The following is a 6,000-nucleotide window of genomic DNA, read 5'->3' on the forward strand; positions in this document are numbered from 1 at the left end:
AAACTGAAGTGTTAACATAGTACTCAATACTCCCTCCATTCTAAACCATAATCCCTCCATCCTAAATCATAATAAGTTTTGGCTTTTATAAATGCATAGCTTTTTCTATGCACCTAAATATGCACTGTCTGAAAAAATACAATATGTCTGATACATAGTAAATCGATGTATCTAGAAAATTTTAAATATCTTATAATTTAGAATGGGGGAATAAATGACAAAAAACTGGCAGGCGATAATTCATTTGATGAAGAGTTGTCCAACTGTTCAGTACATACAATACAAGAATATCAAGCACTACAAAGAGTAATTCCATGAAATTGGTAATATGTTTTTAAAGAACATGAAATTGGTAATCTTAAGGTAGCAACTCAGTGCTCAAATGAGTACTCCAAATGAATAAGTGATGTCATTCTGAAAATGGCACTCCTAGAAATATGATCATCTGCACAGTACATGTCAAGAACATAATATCAAGGCCAAGAGTACCAACTTTAGGCATGTAATTCCTCATTATTTTATATCTTCCCTACAAGCCGATGATTGTTTCTGTCAGGTCTTACACAAAATAGTAACAACCATTGCCTAACGCATATCTGAACAATGAGCTATTAGTCATTTACCCCAAAGTGCTCAACACATTATCTTGGTAACTAACAAGTCCCATTTAAAAATTTAAGTATATCAAGAATGCTATGCTTAAAAGTCAAAAGAAGCATGATGGTTTGAGGTGTCTGGCAAGCAGTAGTTAACATTCTAGGAATAAAACAAAGTTCAAAAAGATATAAGCTTACAAGGTTCAAGGAGAGAGTTATCTTTAGCATTATTGGTATATCACTCGGTGCTCATTTTGGCTGAAAGCCAAGCCCTAGAAACCCTATTCCCATTTCCTCTCCAACTGCTTTGACCTGCAAGAACAAGAACAGGTAAACTTTGAGGTCATATCCTAATTGCACTGAAATGCAGTCTTGTAGAAACAATACAATTTAGCAATATGCAATTTTGAAATTTTCCCATAAGACCCTAGTCAGCGTGTTAAAACAAATACAAAATAAACTCCAACAAGATGCTCGAGTTGAAGGTATAGTTTTCATCAGGAATTACTTAATTGTTTGTCCAAGATGCGTCCTAAAGTGTCTGTTGTGCTGTTCAAATCTAGAATCCCATCCTGAGCCTCACTCTTGTAGAAACAATACAATTTAGTAGCATGCAATTTTGAAAATTTCCCATAAGACCCTAGTCAGCGTGTTAAAACAAATACAAAATAAACTCCAACAAGATGCTCGAGTGGAAGGTATAGTTTTCATCAGGAATTACTTAATTGTTTGGTCCAGGATGCGTCCTAAAGTGTCTGTTGTGCTGTTCAAATCTAGAATCCCATCCTGAGCCTCACTGAGCACATTGGCAAAAAAAATCAATAATGCTGGACAAACATCACATATCCACATAAGTAGGTGTCAATAAAAGAATTCATGTGAAAAAAGACAATAGTAAAAAATAATTGTTATGAAACAATGTAATAAAAATGGTATATCAAATAAGCACTGCATGGATTATTGTAGATGCCGCAATACTGAAAGGATAAATACTTCTCATTAGTAGAGGAGCGGAAAATAACAGGAATATAAAAGAATTTAACGATACAAACTGGATCAAGCTTGTTAGCTAGTAAAGATCTGACATTGGATCAGTGGAACAGAGTGGCAAATTATATTGGGTCCACTCGAGAATAATCCAGACATAGAGGTCATGAGAAAGATTCTACCTATCAATTGTTTTGATCTACCACATTATCTGTTCAAGAGATTATCTTCACCGTGCTAACATGACAACTTAACTTTTATCCTATACTTGTATATACTTGTACGTGGTAGGGGGGAAACCAGGTCATTAAACAATGACATGTAGAAATTATTATAAGTACACTTTAGAAGATAATTTGGCCTCTCCAATAGCCTTACAATTAAGAGTATCATCATTCCTAATTCATACCAGGAATCAACGGGAGGGCGAGGAGGTCCACCTGAACATCTCCACTATCTTTAGTGGGGGAAGTGGGATGCATCGGCGGAGACGCAGAGAGTGAGGCCCGATGGGAGGTCGCGGCGCGTCGAGGAAGAGGAAGGCGTGCACGGAGGCGCACAGCTAGAGGCGGAGCAGGGGAGCCCGAGCAGCAGCGTGCGCCGGTAGGAGGCCATCCCAAACATTGCGTGGCGCAGGGACGACAGCTCCGACGTCTCTTCCGACTTCGGTGCAGGGGCGATACATTGGAGGAGAGCGGAGGGCAACATAGCTCCTCCTCGGCGCAGTGTGTCGCCGCCGCATCGGCGTGGGTCCCAAGCGGCGAGGGTAGGGGAGTGGGATGGTAGAGGAGCTGAAAGGCGATGGGCATCACGTGGAGGAGCGCACAAAGTGGGATGTCGTGGTACGAGGTCAACAAGGGGCATGGGTGGCGGGGAAGCTTCCGGCGTCGAGGCCGAGGTGGCGGTTGGCACCACGCGGGAGGAGGAGCTGAGTCGCTGAGATGCCCTAGAGGCGCCAGCTGCCCTGATGGGTCAGAGAGGGAGGGCCGGGGTGGAGATCGACGCGGATGGCTCCTTTCGTTTCGGTTGGATTGAAGAAAAACTCGTGTCTGCAGCCACGCGTCAGCAAGCCGATAACAGCGGCACCCGTGAAGCGCGGACATGCCTCCAATTCCTAGGGGCTTTTAACAAGAAGTAATTCTAGGCGCAAGATCCATGGCATATACACCTAAGCAACAAGCATATTATGTTATCCTACCACTAACCTTTTGTCACCTTCTAGGCTTGTGAATACTCATTAAAATCCATCACTCTAGTCCTCACCACATTACACCTACTTTTTCCTTTTCACTTTCCATGTAGATAACTAGAATAAATAAATTGCAAAGGGTTTCTCCATGGCAAGAAGGTCAATTCATACATAGCTAGACCAATGAAAAAGGAATAATGGCCTTGGGAGAAACATTGTTAATGGGAAACCAAGGTTACTATTGGATGGGGTATGGTTGTCACATCCTCGACATGGTCTCTTAACCACGTTCATGCTCTAGATAACCATGGCCACGCTAGCAGTTGACTACCATATTCTGTGTAGCATCCCAAAAATTCAAATCCTGAAATTTTCTCAAACTCGCTCTAAATTCAAAATGAATTTCAAATTTCATTTCCAAAATGTTTGTTTGCGAGTTGATATCAGCAAATAAAGTATAGTGGTCTATATTCTCTCTAAAATCCTCCTCAAAATATCCTACAAATATTTTCCCAGTGATCCCCTTCAAATTCTTTCTAGAAATACTGGCCAGATATTTCCCTAGTGATCCCCTTCAAGTTCTTTCCAGAAATACTGTCCAAATATTCCACTGATATATCTCCAAGTATTTTCCTCTTGAGAAATACCTTCAGAATCATTTTTCAAGTCCCTACAAATATATTCTTCATAACTTTTCTCATGCTCATACGTATACGTATGCCTCCAGTGTCATACGGTGAGCTCTACAAGCTAATCTCACTTATACAAGACAAACACATGCTAATCTCCCACTAATCCTCTCATCCTCCCACTAATCCTCTCATCCCTCCCCCTAATCCCCCCACCATGGCTATAAATAGAGGGGCAAGGGCCTCCTCTCATCCCACCCCAAGCCATTTCATGGCAACTCTCTTCCCCCCCCCCCACACCCACTCCATGTTCCACACAAGCACACACTAGCACAAGGATCGTTCGATCGTTCTTCGATCGTTCGTCCTCTGTTCTTAGTTTGTTCGTTCGTTCGTCCGATCGTTCATGGTTCGTTCGTCCGTTCGTTCGTCCAAATAATCTTTTTCCTACCGTTATGCTGCCGAAATTCCGATCGTTCATTCGTTTGATCATTCGATCGTTCATCGTTCGTTCATAGTTCCTATTCATCGTTCATTGTTCGTTCATAGTCCCTATTCATCGTTCTTCCAGATAATCTTTGTCCTGCCGTTATGCTGCCGAAATTCTGATCGTTCGTTCGTCCGATCATTCGATCGTTCGTTCGTTCGTTCATAGTTCCTATTCATCGTTCATCGTTCGTTCATACGACTATTCACCATCACTATTCACCGTTACTATTCATCATTACTATTCACTGACACTATTCACCATCGTTACTATTCATCATCGCTACTACTCATCGATGATATCTAGTAACTTTTTGTCGTCACTATTCATCGTTACTATTCGTCGTTACTATTCGTCGATTAGCCGATCACCCCAAATTTCAACTACTCATACATCATGCTGTCCAGTCCACCTAAGACCAGCCAGACCCATATTCCAGTCATACGAACTCCGGTGACTGTGATTTTCCTTCCAGTGGGAACTTCCCATCTGGTCACCCATCCTAGGTTTCTCCAAGTTGAGCACGCTTAACCTTGAGATTCCTTCAAACCAGGCTTCCAAACTCCGATTCCAATAATTTTTGTTTCTAAATTCTTATCAAACTAATCCCTATCCAACCATGTCATCCCTTAAGCATGGTCCATATTCCAGAAAACTCCCAAAATACTCTTGTCCCATATTCTTCCTGTAACTCTCATGTTCATACTAAGTCAGACGATTCATTCGTCACTATTCTCACCAACAGTGAACTTCACTGTGCTACACCACATACACCCAGCTATAAATACACCCAGCTACCCTCTCCCTCTCCACACACACTCAACACCCTCAGCCAAGGCAAACACTGTCACACCCGGATTTTAGGGGTCCAAAACCCGGGCGCGAACATAATCACCAGGTGTGCTGGGACCAAGTCTCACACATATGATGAATCATGGCACAGGATCGAATGTCACATCTTTACTACATAACAGGAGTTTTATACAAAATAAATAGATAATTACATTATAAGGAGACAACGGTCTAGCAACCCAAAGTTGATTGGGAGACGACGGCCTAGATCTCTCACGAACACATCGCAGCATTCTCCATGCGCCTCATCCTGCGGTACCTGTTCTTGACCTATGGGGGGTGTGAGACAGCAAGAGTGAGCTCACATACGTTCATCGCTCAACAAGTTGTGGGGAATAATGTGCATGAACTCGCCAAAGGTGGGAGCTCCCATGAAGTGTAAGGCTTACCAAAGATGATGGTTAGAGCTGAGCATTGCTTTTAAAGTTGGTCAAAATTTTATTAGCAGTTACTAAGTATAAGTAAATACCAACCCAATTAAGTAGTAGAACAAAAGTAACATCATCACCTGCGATGCAATGCATATGACAAATTGAATTTAGTTCCATAAATTAATCATCAGAGAGTCCTGAGCTGCTCATGACCGTGAGCTCGGCTAGTATACCAGTTTTACACTCTGCAGAGGTGGTACCCTTTACCCACAAGTCATGTTACCCATCTGCCAAGGGATCGCGACTTCCCATACACCTCTACCGAGGAGGCGAGGCAGGGTAACACTACGAGGCCTTTACAAAGTTCCACTAGCTTCAGAAAACCCGCTACAGTTTATAGGAAGCTCCAATGCAGGGTTCTTGCCTGACCGCCATCGCAGCAAAATCAAGCAAGGACCTCCCTACACTGACCACTCCCCTACTGCCCTTGCCCCTTTCGGGTAAGGTATTCCTCCACTAGCTTTCCTAATTAATCAGCCAAGGGCGTCCATAAACCCTTGTGGTGGCACGTGTTTCTCAAGTTAAGCTCTATGTTCCAATTAACATTAATGATCTTGACATGAACAGTAAATAACAACGGATAACAAAAGTATAATCATGAATAATGTGTATCTCAATGCCCAAAACCACATATAGCACTAGCAAGTACTACCCAAAAAAAGTTCAGTGGTAAACAAGGCATAAAGATAGACAAACTAGGTAACCTATTAGGTCCCATCAAAATTAACCTATGCAGATCATTATGATTAATTAGAACATGAGTGGGTAAAAGAAGTGATCAAGGGCACAACTTGCCTGGCACTTGAGATTCCAGGTACCAACTTGCTTT

The sequence above is a fragment of the Zea mays genome, chromosome 6 (assembly GCF_902167145.1).
Source record: "Zea mays cultivar B73 chromosome 6, Zm-B73-REFERENCE-NAM-5.0, whole genome shotgun sequence".
NCBI lineage: Eukaryota > Viridiplantae > Streptophyta > Magnoliopsida > Poales > Poaceae > Zea > Zea mays.